General features: G+C 53.5%; 1 protein-coding gene across 5 annotated transcripts in view; it reads left to right on the top strand.

Moving 5' to 3' along the window:
- Positions 1 to 7,543: 7,543 nt before the first annotated feature.
- The window catches only part of DUSP8 (dual specificity phosphatase 8), a 45,928-nt gene continuing 32,205 nt past the window's right edge, over positions 7,544 to 21,266 (top strand). The window contains exon 1 of one of the 5 annotated variants that reach the window (XM_064425213.1): positions 7,544 to 7,675. The gene's annotated coding sequence lies outside the window, so the exon portion shown is untranslated. Of the gene's footprint in view, positions 7,806 to 7,987; positions 8,091 to 8,476; positions 8,640 to 8,768; positions 9,212 to 21,266 lie in introns of those variants that run through there. The other 4 variants (XM_064425215.1, XM_064425214.1, XM_064425216.1 and 1 more) reach the window with 4 other exon arrangements.

The raw sequence follows: 21,266 nt of genomic DNA, 5'->3' as shown, positions 1-21,266 counted from the left end.
GTGCCCCCAAAGAAGGTACAGACAAAATGATTCACATTGCAGCCACCCTGAGCTGGCAAATTATATCCACTGGGACAGTACTACCTTCAGCAAGCCCCAGACCAGTCATCCCAGGATCCTCCGAGGTTAGGAGAGGCACAGAGATGAAGTTGTATCCCCTTTTCCCTCCCCCTGTACCTGCACCAAGCTCATGTTGGCTGTGTCTGAGGCCTTGGCTTGGTATCCTTCCCCATCACACCTCTCAAGCTTTTCAGTTCAAACACAAGAGCAGCTGGGTGTGCTCAGGGGATAACTCAGACAGGGTCACCCTGTGTGTAGTGCCAGGGCTTCCAAGCTGCAGGTTTAGAACCCTGTGGGACCAGTGGCATCCTTGCAATAATGAGGGCATTCCTTGCTATGAGCTGGGACTCATGTCAGCCACATTGCAAATGCTTTTACACTCAGAGACCACCCCTAACTCTAGGAAATCTTGCAGGGACAATGCCACTGTCCCCATCTCCTGTGCTACACAGGAGAGAGCCATCCTGCTTGGCATGCAGGCACGGGGCTGTTCAGATAAAGGCAGAGCTGACACAAAACTGGAAGTGACCCAAAGCCAGCCTTTTCTACATTTAACAAGTGTGACAAATGAGTTATCATCATCCCTTCCCCTGACAGACCGTCTTATCTGCAGGAAAATGGATGCTGGTTTAATGAACCAGAGGGAATATTGAACTGACTCAGCAGCATTTTTTGCATCTATAGCCCATTGGGGATGGAGAAGGAGGGTTATTATTAGTAGCCATCATATTTATTGTTTGTTACCCTTGTTGTAGGGGGTGAAATTGCTGCAGCAGGTTGGAGGTCCACACAGACCCACCATGGACAAGAACACGGTAGCAAGAAGGATGCTCAGCATCACGCTCAGCTCCACCACAGCCCTCGCCTCAGCTCCACCTGCAGCTCTGGGCTGTGGGGCAGAAAACTCCTGAGCTCTCCCTTCCTCCCTCTTAGTGTCTCCCCTTTAATGGAGTCCCTCCAAACCCACAGCAGAAGGAAAGCACCTCCAAAATGGGGGAAATAAGGGCGACCCGCAGATTTCCAATCTTTTTGGGGAGAAGAAAAAGAAATTTATTCATGCATGGGTCTTCCAAGTGAAGCAACATCAAGGTATTCAGCATTCATTTCTCATCTTGTCAGTGTCAGGGAACCCCAAATTGAGGCAGCAAAACTACAACCCCATATACCGTCAGGCAAGTACATCCCAGATTGCACCAACTGTGCTGTTAAGCAAAAAAGAACTTTTTTGATTTTGAGGGAACAAGGGAAAGAAAAGCAGCAGCCAAATCCGACAGGTCCTCTAATTGCTTTTTTTTTTTTTTTAATTTTGCAAGAATATTCTGGAAGTTCGGGTTTTGCCAAGGCTGACACCCGCCGCGGCAGAAGGCAGGCTTTCAGGAGTTGCTTCTCTGCCTTTTCACTTCTGCCACTCACAGCGTCGCGCCGCGCTCTCCAAATCGCACTTTTTTTTGGCTGCGAAGCCGCAGCCTCTGTTGCACTCCGCGGCGGGAAGGAAAACTGTGAGGAGGGGTGGAAGAGAGGAACAGCCGAACGCAGCTTGAGAAGCATCTTTTGAGACGGGGAAGAGCTGGCGGTCACGTTGCCATTTAAAGATTTAATTGTATTCCTTCGGGAAACTGAGCCTGACAGCTTGATGATGAGGATTGCTTTTTGGTTTTTGTTTAGCTCGGGGGGAGCGATTGTTCCCTGTTAGGCGACACCGCGCAACAGTGCCTAAAACACCTGTGCTGGTTTTGTGTCCCTGGCAGCTGAAGGGCGTTCGGGGTCAGCCTGGGCAAAGCCCACCGGGCTGGTGAGGGTCCGCAGAGGAGAAGCTTCGGGACGGGGCTCGTTCACCCCGCGATGAGATGGCTGCGGGGGGACCCCGAGGGCAGCGCCAGCAGCCGGGAGGAGGTGGCGGCGGCAGGGAGCGGGGTGTCCGGGGCTGCCGGGCCGCGGCAGGCAGGCAGAGGGCTCTCTCGCACCGCCACAGCCGGAGCGCAGCGCCAGCGCCGCCGCCCCGCCGAGCCGCAGCCGCAGCCGCAGCCGCGGCCGGGCGCTTGGCCCTGGCAAGGAGCACAGGTCCGTCCACGCTGCTCCGGGACCCCCCAAGAACTGCCCCGGCCAGCGCAAGGCTGGCTTGTGCAGGAAGCAGCTGTGAAGTGAGGGTGGCTCCTAGAACCAGCCAGGAGCGGGTCCCCATCCCTCCGCAGGGATGTGCCAGCCGGGACGTGTGCGTCCCGGCCACCGGTGCACATTTCCCCTCCACGCTGGCAGGGAAAGGCGGCTGGGAGCCAGGCAGTGCGTGAGCAAACCTGGCCGTGCTTACGCAAGTCGCAGTGCCCAGCCGAGCCTCTGCCCCCAGCGCCACGCAGGGCTCGGGGACGCCTCCTTCGCACAAGTGCCACCAAGCCAGTTTGCAGACAGCCTGGTGAACTGGTTTGGGTTTGGCTGGTAAACACGACTCCGCAGTTCTCCTTTATCTGTGGGTTGACAGTAATAAACATGAGATGGAGCTCGTTCAGGTGAGGACCTCCTGGCCCAGTGTCAACATCCGCCGGCTCCCCGGCCTGGGATGAGCTGCCAGGCGTGCAGGCAGAGCATGGTGAGTCAGGCCTGGAGCAGCCCTCGGCCTGGATACCCAAATTAACTGTCAGAGAGAGATGCAAATGGCAACCTCTATTCTGCTTTGGGGTGTGTAATCCTTCAGCAAAGCCAAGCTATGCTGTAGCATCACAGCCCTGCTTCCCAGGTGCTCCACGGGCCAGGAGTCAGATCACACTGCCAGCAAGCAGCAACTCTCACTCCCTTCCCAGCCATGTGCTGATGTCCTGAGTGACCTTACCAAAGCCCTTTCATCCCTGTTTTCTCCCCAACACTGTCTCATAGGTTGATGGCTTCTCAAAGGCAGAACTGCAGCCTTGCTTAGACCCACCAGGTTCTGGGACCTTGGCACTGTGAGTGTCCTGTGATGGGTGCAAGAGCAGGAGTGCCCAGCTGTGGTTGGCAAACACTGGGGGAGAGCTGGACAGTGATGGAGGTGCCTCTTCCCTCCTCTCCATCCCCTCACCCGTGTGCAGGTTGGACACTGAAGAGCGCCTGGCTCTGCAGGCAGACCACGGCGGTGCAGAGCCCTGCCGGGGGGAGGAGGGGGAGGCACAGATGGCAGCAGATGCTCTCATCAGTGAAAATGATTGAAGCAAAACAAAAAAAAAACCCTAGCAACTGGTGAGCAGCCTAACAAAAACCAGCACAAGGGTACAGAGAAAGGGTCTGGACCTGACAGCCTAGCTCCATGCTGCCTTCTGGCCCAGGGTAATGCTTTTCCCATCTCCAACTCACAAAGAAGAAAGACTATGCCTTGTCCCAGGGCACTGGGCAGTGATCGTTTTTTTTAAGGCTTGGATATATTAAAATGAAACTATTTGGTTTCTTTCCCATTCCCCTGTCCCTATCCTCTCTCTTGTCCTTTCACCTCTGCCTTCAAAGAAGGAATATGACCCTGGACAGCTTCTAAGCACATCTAAGCCCCTCCCCTACCCTGACTACCCATGGCAAGCCTTAATGTGGGCCAACATGGCACTCCATTTCAGCACTGGGGGCAAAGGAGCAGGAACGCCTCCTGCACCTGAGAGTGTTACTGTAAAGCCTCTGTGCAGCTTGGCTGCTGCTGCCAGCCTCGGCCTCTCTCTTGTGATAGCCTCACGTCAGTGCAAAGGTCCTGCTCCTCCACCCCTCCCATCCCTGACTTTGACCCATCGTGCCAGCACGCAGCAGCCATGCCCAGTGTTTGGCACACCTCCACGCTCCTGCCTGGCTTTCCTCCATGCTGGGGGGAATCAGAGGGACTTTATTCAATGTATGATGATTTACTTTGCCTTTTTCCCTTTGGCAGGAGTGCCTTGTGGCACAGTCAGAGCTACAGAATGAATGCTTCTGCAGCATGTGCTGAGCTGAATGGCACAGCACGCACCCTCCAGCCCGCTCCTTCTGCGATTAATTGCACAGGAGCTGCTCCTGCGCCGTGCACGCACAGCCCAGCCACGCTGCACACAGGCAGATACTCCTCTCAGGAAAATGGAGACAGACCCAGGGCAGCCCCTGTGTGAGAAACACACCTGCCTGGTGATGCTGTGAGTGTCTTTTGCCTGCTCGAGCACGTTAGCTCTCTTCACTGAGTGACACCACTTTGGGCTTTGCAGGAAGAAGGTGGCGTGCACAGGGAGTGTGCTGAGGGACACCCTTGAACTCCATCCCAGGGCCATCATGTGCCTCCATCCCAGCCATGAGGTGGGAGAGCTGGGGAGAACATGGGAAGGCACCAGAGAAGGGAGTGATGCCCTTCTTAAAGTCCATGCGGAGTTCACCACAGTCAATACAAAGCCTGACAAGCCCCTTCCTCCAGCACCACACTGTGCCCTGCCCCAGGAAGTCACAGCAAGGGTGACAGGCAAACACGTGGTGGAACCAACCAAGCCTGGAAGAAGCAGAGCCATGCCAGCCTCAGGGCTGACTCTGGCCTCAGCCATCAGCACAGTTTTGAGGTGCCAATACCCCTTGCAACGGGAACACAGTGCCTTGTGCCACAGCCAGCCCTGCTGAGCGACAGTGATGGGATGCTGGCTGAGCTAGTGGTGCAAGCAACTGCATCTAAATAACTAGGATAGTTTAAAAAATATTATTTGGCCATTTAAAGAAATTGCAAGTGGACAAAAGTCTCCTTTCTGATGGATAAGAAAGTTGGTTTGGCAGCAATTCCTTTTTCCTTGTTTCAGTTTCCTTCATGATCAGGTTCCAATTTTAATCCCTGCAGGATGCATGCAGAAGGCTCTGCTGCACTCTTCTGCACTTGGCCTGCCATGGCAATCAGGGGCCTGGAAAACATTTTAGCAAAGAGCTATTACGTGTACAAGCATAACTTGCATTTGAAACACGTAGCTGGGATGCAATCCATCTTTGGATGTGCTTGAAATCTGGGAGAGAGGAAAAACCCAAGTGGGGTGAATTATTTTTTGAGTGCTTTACCTGAAACAGAATGCTTTCCTTTAGCCATAAGCAACTTGCTGTGTAATTTTTGCTCAGCTCGTGGTGGCTGTGACAGAGAGGGGGGTGTGATGGCCCTGGGGCTGAGACAATAGATTCACATCTGGTAGATGGAGCTTAGAGACGAGGATGCTTTGTTCTGCCTGCCTGACCATTACAGCACTGCCCTGGCGCTCCCAGCGTAATTTCCCCTGGGGAAAACAGGGGTAATAGGGATGACCCGAGCCATTCAGAGCTGACCAGGTGTGCTCAGAGTCCTGCCCTCGCTCAGGCTGGCTGCCCACTCATATGTAGCCGTGGGTCCGCACCCAAACGCCAGAATATCAGGTTGAGCAGGACTGGGATCTAAATAGGGTTAGCTCCCAGCTCTGGGAGGCAAGTGAGGTTTTGCAAACCTCAGTTAACGCCTGCTCCTGGCCCCTGTGATCCCGGGAGCAGTTCAGCACCAGTGAATCATTTGTTTTGGTTTCTCCCCACCAGGGGCTTGGGTGCAGCGCCTCCCGCAGCAGCAGTGGGCGTGGGAGAGATGCTCGTGGCCGTGAGAACCCGGGTCCCACGGGTCCCCAGCCCCGCTGGAGCTGCTCCTCCTGTTTGCTGCCAGTGGGATTTTGTGTGGGTCAAATCTCCTGTGTCCTCATCAGCCGGGGATGCAGCAGGGGCATCCATGGATTAGCTGAGCAGAGGTTGCCAGGGATGAAGGCTCAAGAGGGAGCTCAGCTTGGTCCCTTGCTGGAATGTACAGTTCAAGGGTGTCCCTCAGGACACTCCATCCTCTGCCTCATCCTCATCACCTCCCCATCCCTTGTCTGCTGCAAACTCGACATACTTCTTACATCTGCTTCTCACTCTCCTCCTCTGTGCCATGCCACTGGACAGACAGGGAACAATCCTCCTGACAGCTCATCTGGGATGCTCATCTGTGATGTGCCAGGTCCAGTATTAGAAACATTGTTTTTAACTGGAGTTTGGAAAATAACTGTTTAAGTCCTCTTCCTTCAGCAGGTTTTGTGAGCTCATGGCTCTCTGCCTAGATAACAGCTTTTATGAGGAAGCTTTGGGATTTTCAGACTCATTCCTTTCCCCCTTTCTTCCTATTTTGCTCCAGAAAAAGGGTGTTGGGTAGGAAAGGAAACATTCTGAAGCTGAGGCAAGAGGTTTTCCCCAGGTTTTCTCAGGTTTTCCCCATCTGGGTGCTTTGCATGGCCACAAGGAGGGAGCTGGGCAGGAAAACCAGCAGGAAAGGCTTCGTGCCAGCCATGGTCACACTGCTGCTCCAGCTCTCACCAGGACCAAGCGTTCCCATGCCACTAAAGAAGCGAGTGCCCATGCTATCCCAGCATCTTGCCACTGATTATGATAACTGAGCCAAAACCCTTGAGTTTAGGTAGAATATTCCCTCATTTTGTAAAAGTTTTCCTGCTGACAGCTTTGGGTGAGCTGATTTTCTGTGCTTAGGAGAAGGGCATGAACTCAGCATTGCTTATGCAATGGGGAGAGTGAGATTTTTTAGCATCCCAGGGTTTTATACCTCTGGTGCTTTATGAGAAATGACATTTCTGGGAAAGATTTTGCCGCCAGTTACTGTGGAAGCTCGACGTTCTTGAGCAAGCTGCTGGCCGCGTGTCTGGAGACATGAGAGTTAATTTTAAAACATCCGGCATCCGTGTCGGCAGGGAGGAAGGTTCCCTTCACTTCCTAAGCACCAGCAAAACCTAAGCTTCTAAACCCTAATCCCTCTCTAAGCTGGAGCTGCCAGGCCAGGGCCAAGGGCAGAGAAAAGCCCCTGCCGTGTAACCAGGCCAGCTGCCCAGCTCTTTGGCGAACCTGAGCAGGATGGGGAGCCCTAAGCTCCAGGATGGGGACGGAGCCCACTCCATCCATCCAGAAGCCGACCCGTGGGTCACGCTCCTCCTGCTTTTTGAGCCATTTTTTGGTCACACTTGGCCATGCCGCCCTCCAAGACCGTGCTGCCTCTAGCCCAGAGGGAATGAGTGCCCCGCAGGTCCCCGCTGCTCCCGGCTCAGCAGGCAGCGGCTGACAGGCGGCAGGCAGGGGTGGCCCGGCTGCGGGAGAGCTCTCGGCTCAGCCCTGCAACGCCAGGCAGCCCGGGAACCATCCACGACCCAAAACCACACGGCAGCGCGCTCTCCTCCCGGAGCAGCGCGGCTCGGGGCTGTCCCACGCGGGAGGGTCTCCCCGCCCGGAGCCTGCCCGCTCTCCGCTCTCCGCTCTGCCCGCCGGTGCCGGGGCGCAGCGCCCGCTCCCTCCGCGCCGCTCCGCGCCCGCGGGGCTGACGTCACCCTGCCCCGCGCCGCCCGCGCTGATTGGCTGCGGGTGACGTCAACGCTGTCGCTTTTTTTTTCCCCTTTATTTTTTTATTTTTTTTTCCCTTTCCCCCCTCACCCCCCCCGCTCGCTCCCGAGGCATGACCTCATCGCCGGCGCATTCCCGGCGGCGCGCGGAGCGGCGCGGAGCGGGCACCCCCCCCCCCCCCCGCCCGCCGCTCGGGGCATGCGGGCCCTGCGGCGCCGGCAGCGGCCGCGCCAGCGGACAGCCCGCGGAGCGGGGCGGCCGCCCGCGCCCGCCGCGCCGGGTCAGTGCGCGTCCCGCCGCGCCCGCGCGGGACGGGGCCGCGCGCCCCGGGGGGCGGGAGGGGGGCGCGCGTGTGGGGAGCGGAGCCGGCATCGCGCCGTGAGGGGCGGACAGCGCGGCGGCATGTGCCGGTATATGTGCGAGTTTGTGTGCGTGTGTGTGCGGATAGGAACAGCGCTTCGCGGCTCTGAGGGGCCGGCGCGACCCCGGCGCCGGGGAGAATGATGTGTGTGCAGCGCCGGGGCCGGGAAGGGAGCAGCCCCACGGCGGGGATTGGGGAGAGAAGCGGGGGTTCGGGGGAGGGGGGTGGGCTGGCGCTCCGCGGCCGCGCATGCCGGGGATGCTGCGCTTGTTTTCGGGGCGGGGGGGCGGTGGAAATCCCACCGTGCCTCGGCGGTGAGCGCTCGCCGGTGCAGGTGAGGAGGGGGCTCGGGAAGCTCCGGGAATACCCGCTGTCCTGGCGGGCCGGGGGGCACGGGTGGAGGGGTTTTCTGGCGGGGCTGAGGGCTGGTGCTTGAGGAAGCGGTGTTAACAGCGCTGTGGTTTTTCTGATGATGAAAGAGGTTGGAGTGTCGCCCTGTGTCCTTGGCGTTTAAACGAAGCCGGCATGTGTTCAGCAGCGGGGGTTTTCATGCAAGACTTCATTGCTGCGGCTCCAAAGGCGCTGCTCGCGATTAATGAGTTAAGCTGCTCGTTTATAAAAATCCTCTCCACCTCCCCTAATGTGCCTGGACCGATTGATCACCCCCCACACACCCTCAGTCATTATGTAGTGGTAAATGTTGCTTTCTGTGCTGAACGTTGTTTGTTTTTAAAGATTCCTGTTTATTTCCCTTATTGATAAATAAGTTCCTTCTCCTTCCTGCTCCCCCCTCCCTTTTCTCCTCCCCCAGAATTAAATTCCTGAGCAACAGCAAAAGCTGATGTCAGTGCTTCAGCTTGCATTGGGGGAGCTCTGTGCACAGGTCAGTAATTTGCGGTTTCGTTGGAAGGAAGAACGCGGTGCAGTGCCGTTCTCATAGGGATATTTGGATTTTTCTAGGCATGGATGCGTTTATCCCTCATATTGCGGTAGTTATCGACAGCTCCCTGGTGGGAGCTGGGTGCTGCATGTAGGAGAGACCATCCCTGTCCCAAGCAGCTGGCGATGACGAATGCATTGGGAATGGTTGCCAGAGGTTCCATCTCCCTGTGATTTGGGGGAATAAGGCAGACCCCTCTCCCACAGGAAGGAGTGAGGATATCCGAGCAGGTAGCGCTGAGGATTGCACCTGGCAGCGCAGGGGCCATGATAACCTTGAGAGCAGCTCGCCCGTGGAGCGGTGTGTGACATTGGCTGGCATTGTCTCATCCTCCTGCGCTGAGGAGAGGCTCGGGGCTCGCTGCCTGCGCGCCCAAAGGCGGCCGTGGAGAGCTTTGTTTTCGGGAGGACTCCATGCACGGGAGTCGGTGCTCTTGGGTTTGGCCTTGCCTCGGTGTGCCTCTGCTCGCGCTGCCGGAGTGCGGCTGTGCCGGGAGGACTCTCTCTGCAGAAGAGGTTGGTTGGGGTTTGGGTCTGCATGGCGGTTTCTGCGCTGGCTTTGATTTTGCTTGTAACAGCTCCCGAAATGAAATAAGCTGTGGCACCAAGAAAATCCTCTTGGCCATAGTGTATCTGGGATTTTAAAACACTCTCAAGGGCTTTACAGGTGTCTTGTCCCAAATTTTGCATGGCACAGCCACAGTGGCAGAGCCTGGATGTGCAGGATTGTCTAAATGGCTGGGGCAAGAGCAGACTGGCGAGAGTGTGAGCAGCACAGGGATGCCCACATGCCTCTTTGCAATGGCAGTACACAGAAATTCCTGCCCTTGGCCTATTGGCAACACAATTGAGAGGCTCAAACCTGAGGCTGGAAGGTTTCCAAGCAGAGATGTCAGCAGCTCGCACCAAAAGTCTTCTAACCCAACAGATTGTCCTTCCATGGCTTTCAGTTGTCCTTGCTTAGACATAAGGTAAGAAAAACCTGGATCTAGCATTGTTCTTTAAAGTCTAGCCTCAGCTAAGCTTGGGAGAGCTGAGCAAAGTGGCCAGAGTCCTTAGGAACATTCACTGGGGACTCTGCATGGAGGTTATTCTTGCAAATACTGCACCATGTTTGTCTGCAGTGTGTGTTTGCTGGGTGCCAGGTACCTCACTGAGAAAACCACTGAGCCTTTGGAGAGCTTATATTCACCTAAAATTAAATGCAACGTCACTTTTACTACAAAAACACCCCTGAGGGCTGGGTAGGACTAAGCAGTAGTGTCTGTCCCATGCTGCCAAATTGGATCTTAAGAGGTGGGAGAAAACTCTCTTCTCTCCTGTGCAACCCTGTCCTCCCCTAGGAAGTCTCCACAGGCTGGAAACCCCCCAAAAGGCTAGAAACAAATAGTGCCCCTGGATTTCTGAAGTGACTTCTCTTGGCATGAGTGTGAGTCCCCATTCCATCCCTGCCCCTTACCTGTGCACCAGCTGCTGTAATCTGCATGGGGGATGAGCGTTTTCCTCTTTGGGTTTGCTTCCTTGCCTTTAAACAAGGCTTTTCTTAGGGATCAGAGGTTAATTTCTCTGGTGCACAGCTCGGCTCCCAAAGCCCTGGGCACAGTCAGGTGAAGAGCATGTTCACACTATCAAGAATGGGAGGAGGGAAAGGAGGTGCTCCAGCATTTGGCAGCCCTGATTTATGGTGCAGGCTCATAGGACACTGCCATCATACTGAAACGGTGCCAGCAGCCTGAATCTGGTAGAGAAGGAGGTGATGAAGAGAAGGAGCTTGTGGATGCTGATCCCTCTCTCCCAGCAGGACAGCCAGGGAGAGTCTGTAGACTGTGTTACCCTCTGCCGTGGCAGTGGCAGTGTTAAGGGGCAGATGGTTGCAGAAATTCCCAGGTGCTCGCGGTCTCTGGGTCTCACTGCACTCTTTTCCTTGCTGCTATGCAGAGAAACTCCTGCAGCCAGAACGGCAGTGCAGTCATACTGTGGGGAAAGCTTTGACACTCCTCTGCATCCCCATGCCCTCTGGGTTTTAAAACCTGTTTTTCAAGCTTTACATTTCTTCTCTGAAGATACACCTGTCCCGCCTGATGCCAGTGGGAAGGAGCACCTGACGTAATTATGGCAGGCTTGGGAAGGGAGGTGAGTGCCCTGGGAGCATTCATCAGATAAGAAGCTAAACAAGCTCTGTGCTCAAGATTTTCTCAAGCTTGCTCAGGAGACCTGTGTGTACTTCTGTGTGCAGGATTATAACACAGCCAGGGGAGTGTGAGGGAGGGTAAAATCTGACCGTGCCAAGATGCTGTGCACTGCTGGTGTCAGGGGCTGCTGTCAAAGCCAGGCAGAGCTTGTGGTGTGATCAGTGGTCATGCAGGTTCCTGCAGGGACAGTGAGTGGTGCAGTGCACCCCAGTGATGGCTTTGCCTGCTCATCTGATGGAGGGGGAGACCATGACATGTGTCTCATCCCCGTGGGACAGTTGTTTTGCTGGAAGTGGGCCAGCAGCTGAGACCATACCAAGCTCTGGTCATGGTCAGTGCCTTGGTGACCCTGTCTCCTCTTTAGCATGACTTCATGGCGAGGAAAACATCTCTTTCTCTTCCAAGATATATTTCTAGACTTTCTTCCCCAAACCTTTGGGTTCATGCTGTCAAGGGACTCCTTTGGTTCTCAACCATCTCCACTTCAAGAAAGGAGATTAAGAATAAAGGAGGGCTACACTGGGGGACTGTGCACAGAGCCCTGATCAGACTGTGCTGCAGACTGCCATGACTCCTGTAGGATGGCTGGCTCCACTTCTCTGCTATTTGGCTCTTCCTGTGAGGTTTTCTAGACCTAGCTGGACAAGATAATCTAGGCTGGTGTGCAGGAGGCTTCTTTCCTTGTTTTGCCCAGGGCTTCTGTAGGGTTGGTTTTGCTGCTTTGGATCTTCATTTTCCTTAGGTGATGGGCATTGTTTGCATGGTGTTGTGGAAGGATCAGTATTTTAGAAGACAGGTGAAGTGCTAGCCCAGGCTGGGTTCAGAGGAGAACCTGGAGGTGCTCACTGGAAGCTGATCCAGTACATAGAGTCTCCTGTTGTAAACAGGGAGCAGTAACAGGACAGAAGTGCAGGGGCTGTGTGCATTAAGCCCAAACTTAAGAGACTCCAAGGAACCTATCTGGGGCTGGAAACCCTTCTTTGATTTTCTCTTTTCTTTGCACTTCTCTTATGCCTTTTTCCATGTTGTTTTTAGTGTGTGGAAAGCGCTTGTGGTTCCCTGATGGTGCATATATGTCTTGTCTGCCTTTACTGTATTTTCTTTAAAGAAAGCCTTTTCTTGGGTCAGAGACCTTGTGTTCTTCAGGAATTTCTCCAGAATCCTTCAAGGTCCTCCAGCAATTTGCAAAAGAGGCTCTCTGTGTAGGGTTTCTGAGTTGTGTGTAGGGTTTCTGAGCATGTTAAGTTATGGGGAGCATTATTTCTGAGTCCACTGATGACTGGGAACAACTCATTTGGCAACCAGAAGGGCAAGACAACCTGTTCTGATGTTGGTGCTCGTTCTCCTTTAAGGGAGAGAGGGGTTGGACCAGCTGAACCGCTGAGGTCCCTTTAAACCTAAATTATTGCGTGACTAGTCCATGAATACCCACCGCCCTGCTTCTCCCAGGCTTTTGTAGGATACCTGTTATTAGGCAGTGCTGGTGAGGGGACGTGAATGAGGTGGACCACTGCTTTGATCCTGCATGGAGGTTCCAGTGACAGCATGACCCTGGCATCCTGTCCCCCACCACGTCCTCCAGCCCTGCTCATGATGCAGTGCGTCTTTCCGGTCCGTCTCTGCCAGCCCACATTACTCATCCGGCACGGAGGTGCGCAGTGTGCCTGCATCCCGGCTTTTCAGCTCGCCTCTTTTCAGCTTTTTAATAGGGGATTTAGTTCTCTGAGGAGCTCTGCTGTCTGCAGCTAACACATGGTAATTCAGCTGATGCAGCAGAAGCTCGGGGAGAAATTTCAGTCTATTAGGGCATTGCAGGTTTTTTGCATCGAGTAAGTCAAGCCCTTTACGCATGTTAAACCTGTGCCTGCGTGAATCACACGTCTCCCATTGAAATCCAGACCCTCCAGACAAAGAGGGTCCCTCCATCTCTGGGGCACGCTGCTGAAAAGAAGCAACCAAGAAGTGTCTACAACATCTGATTGTTTTTGCCTTGCCTCTAACAACCCTCATTTCCAAGCTAGTGATGGCATCCTGGTCCTCCTCGAGCTGTGGCTTGAGTGGAGTTATTCATCCATCTTCATGTGCCTTGGCCGGCCGCCCTGCGTGGGGAGCGCACGGGCGCAGCCGCGGCCTCGCTTGCCACTTGAGGCTGCTGAGTGGAGGGCTGGTGCAGAGAGGGTGCCAGCACTGCTGACTGGAGCTAGCCCGTGAAAAGCCATGTTAACTGCTTTGCTGCTGTTTGGGACCTTGCAGAGATGTCCCCAGTGGTGGTACTGGCTCAGCAGGGCTGACACCCAGAAGCCAAGCAAGCCTGGACCTGTCCTGTACACCTTAGCTGCTGCTCACATCAGGTCAGGTCTTCTGGTGGAAAGTCAGAAGGATGTAGCAGGGCAGGAAGGTGACCCAGAGGGGTGAGCTTCCAGCCAAAACTGAGCCAGGGCCCTCTGAATTGCTCTGTGGGGTGGTGAAGAGACAAAATGCCTCCCACACATCGAGGGAAGTTGACTGCTGCAAAAAAACCCAAATGCAAATCTCTGACTGGGCAGAATCTCCCCAGACACATCCTTTTGTAAAGCACTCTCATTGTACCATTAAAAATAGATCGACGCATTCTCCGCTTGCTTGCTGAATGCTGATGCCTGTTAATTCTGTGTCATCCTCACAATCCCTTCTGCTTTGAGCTTGGCTGCCTCTTTGTCTGGCACCTGAGCAAGGTTCATTCAGCAGTACCTGATAAGAGTGAGCTCTGTTGGAGTCCAGCAGGACAGGTGGGAGGGTGGGGGTGACTGAACTGGTCTTAGCTGGGGGTCAGGCAGCCCAAAAGGAGCAAGGTTTGATGTGATCACCCCAGCTGTCACTTGCAGGCTCAGAAGCAGGGCTGAGTGAGACCTGCTGGCGTGGAGATGAGTTGGAGGATGTTTAATCTCTGGGTGGATGTCATGATATATCTCTGTGGGTTTTTTGAAACTGAGGTTAAAGTGCATGTATATGTCATGCTTAACACCTGCCTGGAGTTGGTGAGGGGAATATTCCTGTCTGTTTCCTCCAGCAAATGAGTCCTTGCCACCCACAGCAGCAGTGATAACAGGGATTCAGAGAGAAGACCCATGTTACAAAGTGCTGCAATACCCAGCTCTCAGTCAGGAGGCCAGGCTGCAGCATTTCATACATGAAGAGCTGTGGCCTCTGACCAGCAAGCCATGGCTCAGCACCGTGGTGAGGATAGAGGAAGACCTGCAAATCACTTTGTTTCACCCCTGTGTCACCTCAGATTAAGAACAAAACCAGCTGGTCATGAATCATGGTTCCTAAGGGAAAAGGAGAAGAGCAAGGCACATCAGCTTGGGCTTTGCCTGTCTTGTGTGTTTTTTATTAGAGAAAGGTAATCCTCCAAAGCTCAGAGCTGGTACCTTCTTGTTAGGGCTGTGGTAGGAAGTAGAACCTGAGCTGACACATGCTAATTCATCCCAAACCCGTGAGCAATTTGGCTATTGTGTGCATATAGAAAATTCAGCAAGCCATGAACCAGGTCAGAAAACTTGTGAAATATGTTTGCTGACCTGGGGAGTGTCTCATCAGATAGAAAACCAACTGAGCCCCTTCCTTTTTCATTAAATTCTGGATCTTCTAGGGAGATTCACAGATTTGTGGGAATAGGGAGGCATAACTGTGGGCATTGGCTTTTTCTGGCTGCAAACCTGTGCACCTCAGTTTGCACTGGTACTCACCAGAAACTGCAGACAACCTATCAGAAAGGAACATCATTATTCTTCAGGGAGGCAGGGCTCCTATTTGTCATTTGAATATGGGGCTCTAATGACAGTGCACTGGCATTAGCCACTGTCATTAGTCACTGCACAGGGCATTGACTGCCCCTGTGTGTGCTAGGTGCTCGCTTTGGCCTCACCTATGGCTGTCCCCAGCACTTTCCTGAGATGGACAAGTTCCTGTCACTGGGGATTGTGCTTAAGAAGTGAAATGCTATATTTATCTGCAGCTTTGAAGAACCACAGCTTAATCCTGTGCTTTCTTTCACTTGGTGTGTAGGTGTTGTAGGAAAATAGGACCCAGGTCCTGGAGACCCTTTCTCCAGGAGACTGCAAATGCACCCAGCAGGTATTTATGGTGTTTGCTGTCCTGGGACAAGAGAGACAGACCAGCCCTGCAGAACTATCTCACTGCATGCCTTTCTGGGCTGCCTCTGCCTGCTGTTGTTGTAAAAAGGCAAAGAAGCACCTTATCCCCAGGATAAACCTACTGGGCTCAGGGGTCGTGCAGCACATGATGGGATACCAGGCAGTGGGCAGCAAGGGCCCTTGAAGATCAGCAGGACCAGGTTTCTCTTCTCCATCATGACATGTCCTCTGTGATGTGTGCCACGCTGCTCAAAGCAGAAGGTGCTTTTAGGTCTGGGATGAGAACGTGGCCAGCTCTCTGCTTGGCAGGGTGAGAATGGAAATGGGATAGCTTTGGTATTAGAAAGCAGCATGCTTGGGAGAAATATCCTCAGCATGGGCAAAGGCAGTGATGAAATGGCTGGCTGGTCATGGATAACCTTTGGTCTTGGCTTTTGTGGGCTTTAAAATGAAAGCTTGTGTTTATACTAAAGGGGAAAACCATATAAATCATGTTAAAAGCACAAGTCTAAGAGGAGGAGATACTGCCCTTGTCATCTAGACTCCAGCCAAATTCCTTTCCCTGTTGTCCCCGTCGGTTTTCCTGACTGGATCTCCAGACTGACTACCATGACTGCAGTCAGAAATTTTTCTGGGAGTGGCCGGTCTATAAATCCTTAACTGCACTTTTTTGGTGGAAACAGGCTGGGAGGCAATTGCATTTGCAGTCATAACCCATCCAAAGCTGCTGGCACGACATCAGGTGGTGAGGGAGGATGAAGGACCCCTTTCCTTGGCTTAACTGCAGCCAGGAGAGCCGATCTGCCTTGTGGGGTGAGGGTGCATGGGAAAGACTCCCTGGCAGCTGGGTACAGCCTGTCCCCTTCCCTTTTGTCCCTGAGTTGTCCCATGCTGCCAGCCACGTACCCAAGGCTGAGCACCCCCACATCATCACTGCCACGTGGCTCCACGCCACGTCCCTTGTCCGGTGTGACTGCACCATCTGGCACTTTGCTGAAGGACATCCTGGCCCTGCAGCCACGTCCTCTGGTGAAAACACCTTCTGGGCCACAGGGTGAGCGTGGGGAGGGCAGTGGGAGATGCGGGGAGGCGAGTGGGTGCGTTTGGTTGCGTGCAGCTCCTTGCAGGGCTCTCTGGCATGCTGCTTCCAGCCTACAGGAATTGAAAGGAGACTGCGGTGTAGAAAGGAGGAGAAAAAAATTAAAGAAATCATGAGATCAGCAAGCTTGAAACCCTGGCAAAAGTGCAGTGGCTGCCTCCGGGTGATATGCTGTGGGAAAAAGAGAATGCTGCCCTTTGCCTCCTTCCTCAAGTGCTCCCTGCATGGAGAGACATGCGCAGGAGCTCTTGTCCCAGGAGGAATGTGCCTGGGGTGTGCAGGGATCCAAGATGGGGTTGTAAGATCAGTGTGGATGAGACTGTGGGGGAGTCCTGTGCCGTGTGAGTGGCAGGGGTTAGGAAAGAGCTGTGGATCTCAATTTGGCTTAAATGACACCAGGAAAGTCATTGCCATCTCCCCTGCATCTTCATACTGCTGGGGCTTGGGAGATGTCATTCCTCCCCATCCTTGAGATTCACTAGGGAAAGGTGGACGAGCAGATTTTGTGTCTGAGTTATGGATGTGGTTAGTGGTGTTTCCCATCCTCCTTTTAAAGAGCAAAGAAAAAAAAAAAATCCCACTCCATTTTTCCGTCGTCAAGCAGAGAAATCTTTTGTGCTGCCTCTTAAAGGGACCTTGAGCAACTGCTGAGAAATCGTCATCAGTTACATCACCTCTAAAGCGGCTGCTGCAGGCACCTGACAGCTTTGTCCCACTGTTACTCTGGGGAATCATTATGCTCCAAATTCCTCGCCCTTGGAGAAAGCCTGCATGGCTCGCCGGGAGGGAGGAGCCACTGCGCAGTTTGAGATGCTGTGAGTGGCAGAACGGGATCGGGAAGAAGGGCTGAGGTTCCCAGCAGATGGGCTAGAGCAGGGGACACATCCTGGAGTTTCCTAACCTCATCCCACTGGCGAGGCTGGGTTCATCAAGCCGTGCAGGACCCGAGCATCTTTCTGGGAATGAGCTGAAGGCGCTGCAGTAGCATCGCCTCGGGCCGGAGAGCCGCCGTTGCCTGGCAGCTGCGGGTTTCCAGGGAAACCAGAGGTGCTAACTTGTTAATGAGCCCCGCGTCCCTGATTGCTGCTGCAAAATAATAATAATAATTAGTAATGGTCCTGTGATTTAGGAATCCCTCAACCAGCATGAGCCAGCCGAGGGGAGTTCGCTAAATGCTGAAGGATTTGAAAGAAATGAGGGGATGAGGATGGAAAAAGGGTGTGGGGCTTGGAAAAACCGCTGCGGTTTGCATCTTAGGAAGTGTCTGGAGAGCTGGGGTCCGGCGGGGTCCTGCCAGCATCCCAGCAGTGAGCCTGAGGCTGGGTGCAGGGCTGATAGAGGAGCCTGGCCAGGCAGCATCTCAGTGCAGGGCTCACAAGGCACAGATATTTCCAGGCTGCAAGGGGGAAAGCCAAATCACTTGGGTCAGTGCCACTGAGTCCCTGGTGGAGGTGGCAGTTCTTCAGGAGTGGCTGCTTTCAGATTACTGGGGACAAATAAACAAATGTTTGCCTGTGGTGCTCTTATGCCTTGGTAAACTCAAGGTGGAGATGCCACCAGAAGAGTGTGCTCCTGGGATGAGAATGCTGTAGCTCCAGTCTCACAGGTGTGATGGAAACGTGTTCCTGCAGCAAGGCTGGCTTGCCTGTGGCAGTGGGGGGAGCATCTCCTCGGAGGGGCTGCCTGTGGAGGGTAGAGCTCTCCCAACAACACTGGCTTGGTGCAAGGAGTGGACATGCTGGTTAGTGAGCTTTGGGGTTGCTGTGGAGACCTGCTGCCCTTCCAGTTGATGTCTCCAGTAAAAGAGAAACCAGATCCATCCCATACCACACCTGTCAGCTGGGGGCCTTGTGCAGGATGAGCAGTTGAGGGAGGTGGGCTCTGTCTGGGTGATCTGTGTTGGGCCAGCACAGGGATGAGTTCCTGTGCTCTTTCGTGCCGCGTGGACAGACTCAGGCTGAGGTGTATCCTGGGTTTTCTTGCTCTCCTGCCTGGCCTGACCAGAAGAATGTCACAGCCAGGCTGAACACTTGCATGCTGTGTGCACCTCTGCCATGCCTGTGACTCGTGTGGCCAGCTCTCCTCACCTGCACACACATTTGTGGAGGTGACACCAGGAACACAGTCCCACTGAGTTGGCCCAGCCCTCTGCTAATCTCTGCCCATCTTTCTGTCCCTCGGCTGAAGTGTGGCCTCTCCTGCTGGCTGTCCCCATTCAGCTAAGCCATGTGCCCATCTCCTCATTACAGGCACTCCAGGGAGAGGTGGGATTAAAGGATTATGATAATGTTCTTCAGGAACACTCAAGAAGATTAAGATGGCTTTAATAAACTGATAAGAGAGGAGCACAGCTATGTTTCTGAAACCCTAATTTAGGTTCCAGGTTAACCTTTTCCCCTCTCACCAGGGTGAGAAGATCTCTTACTTTAACAGTGCTTCATGGTTAAGCCTCTTCCTTCAGTTTTCCTTCTGACCCATCTGAGCAGAAGCAGAAAGACATCCTCCCTCGTTCTCTGGTCTTCCCAGGTATGAGGACATTGCAGCTGCTTCTTCTCACAGACCATCTCATACACAGCCTGCAAGATGCTGTGAAGGTGCCATCAGAGAAGTTGCTTGTCTGCCTTTGACCTGGCTGAACCTACACAGAGAAGTCCTCTTGTCTTGGTTCTAATGCCAAGGTTTCAGCTTTCCATGACCACACTGAGCTGGCCAACTCCATCCCCTGTAAAGGGAAGAGGGGCAGAAAAGACTAACCTTGCCCTGCCTTCCCCCACATCTTTTGGGTGGAGCTGGGAGTGGGGCCTGTTTGATGTGTCACATGTGTCTGCAGAGGTTTATCTGCTTGCTCTGCAGGATGGGGGTTATTAGCTGACTTGGGAAACCTCGTTTGTCTTCTCCAATCTCTTCCACCCAAGCTTCCGGTCATCTGCCAGACTTTGAAGGCCTTTTGTGCCTTGGTTTCTCTCAAGAGTTTTATGTTCATCAGCGTCTGTTATCTTTCCTAGGCCCCTCTGTGTTTGGCACCCCAAAAGTTTACCCCTTGCTCACTATCTGGAGGTTGGATACCGTGTTATATCCGGAGGAGCTCTGCAATGTTGGATCACTCCTTCCTCCCGCTTCACTCATCCCTCTGCCACTGTATTATTCTAGGGTTTTTTGTCTGTCAACTCTTTCTACTCCCTTTTTCTTTCTTCAGTGTAATTGGAAGAGCCAAAAAACATTCACAGCCTGGTGTCCTGATGCTTAAGGGAGGCAGAAAGTGATTTGGGGAGTGGGGTGTGAAAGGAACACTAAGGGGAAAAGCTGGCTAATTTGCATCCTTTCTGAGTGCCCTGGCTCTATAGCCAGGGGACAGCAGGGGGGCTTCTGGCAAGGCGGTAGCAACGTAATGAGGTGTGTCATATCCCAGCAGGAGCCAGCCTCGCTCCCCCTCAGACCCCCTAATTAGAACTGTTTCAATTTTTAAGCCCCCCTGAGGAGAGCTGGGGGGGAGCGGGGTTCCTGCAGCGGGGGGACCGCCCGATGCCCGCCGAGGGGGCTGCTCTAATTGGAATTGTGGTGAGGAGCTGCGGAGCGCTCCGTGGGGCCAGGCACACTGTGCCAGAGTGCCAAGGGGCTGCCAAAATGCTTTGTGCCAGGAGGGGCTGTCACTATCTCAGCTTCTCGGGGATTTTTTTTCCCTCCCATAATTTGTATTAACGCGTTGGCAGAGGCAGCAGGGGTGTGATACAAGGGCAGAAAAGTACTGCACATCCTCATGTGGCCTTCTGTTGGGAGCTTGGATCCTGAGGCTGAAGCCTGGGACATCTACTCCTGCTTTGGGAAATAGGTCTGGTAGCCCAGGGAAGTTTGGGCTGTTAGCGCTGGAGTCACGAGCCAGAGCAAATGCTGGAACCCCCATCCTCACATTCTGTGGCTTCCCATTCTTTTCCTACAAGCTGGCAGTGTCCTCCAGGTTTGGTGACTGGTAACTGAGGTCCCCATCATGTCACCCAGTAGCATGTCTGACTCGAGCATCTTTTTTGTATCTTGAGCTACCATTGCAGTAGGTGCCTGCAGGTGTAAGAGCTTATAGGAACTGCTGGCTTGCTGGGATCAGAGTGACTTGTAAGCCTCCTCTGGTCCGTGGACCAAATCCTGATCCTGCAGAGGTCAATGAAAATCTTTACGCTGGCCTTTTCAGGCATGTTATTCATAGTCCTCCTAATTCAGATGCATTAAAGCTTCCTTGAAGCAGCTTGTGGGTTCTCTAAAACACCGTCTGGCAAGCACAAGAGGAGCCGGGTAGTAGCCCAGGCTTATTTTCTGAATGACTGCAGTGGCTGTAAAACCTAATGCCATTAAAACATCCTTGCAGTGACGTGTTCCATTAAAACTTAAGAGGACACCCTGAGCTGAATGCTCCCTAGCCTGCCTGCTGCTCTTGCAGACCTTGTGGGCTGGACATGGAGGAATCTTGTTCTTCTCCTCAGAGAGGACCAGGCTCACCCCTCTCAGCTCCTCAGATGAAACACAGGGTGTTTGCATACCGGGTACTCCTGTATGTGAAACCCCTTTCTAATTCTGTGCAAGTTAGGTGCTGAAAAGCAGAGAGCACTCTGGGGCCATCTCAGTCCAAGCACAGCTTCCCAGCACCTCTGCCTTGATGCCTGGCCTGTTTCTTGAAGACAGAAGTAAAGGCCAACTTGATTTCTTGTCTTCTCTTGACTTGCCAGGAGGCAAGCTGGCAAAAATACCTGTGAGCAGGCTCTAATAAACAGGCAGGTGAAATGCAATGTGAAATCCAATGTGAAGTGGTTTGAGTGAGCAAACCTGGTTTGGTGGTATGTGTGATGGGCCCCGAACTAGCTTTTACTGTGCAGCAGCAGAACCTTAGAGCTGAGCTAAGCTGCTTCTGTGAAACCATTAGCTCTGGGCTTGGCAGAGGTCAGAAACAGCAAATTGAGTGTGAGGAGCTGTTGTACTGGAAACAGGCAAAGGAGGTGACATCTTGCCCTGTGCAGGTCCCTGATGTGCCTGGGTCTCAAACATGGCACACTGGAGCTGGCCAGCGTGGCAAAAGGTGTCTGTGTAACTGGTGGTTCTGTAGATGCTTTGACCTGAAAAGCTCCTTAAATTAGGTCTAAATGTGGTAAGAACTGTGG

Source organism: Passer domesticus, chromosome 6 (genome assembly GCF_036417665.1).
Source record: "Passer domesticus isolate bPasDom1 chromosome 6, bPasDom1.hap1, whole genome shotgun sequence".
NCBI lineage: Eukaryota > Metazoa > Chordata > Aves > Passeriformes > Passeridae > Passer > Passer domesticus.
The sequence above is the reverse complement of the archived record's forward strand: the minus strand, read 5'-3'. Positions and strand labels throughout refer to the sequence as shown.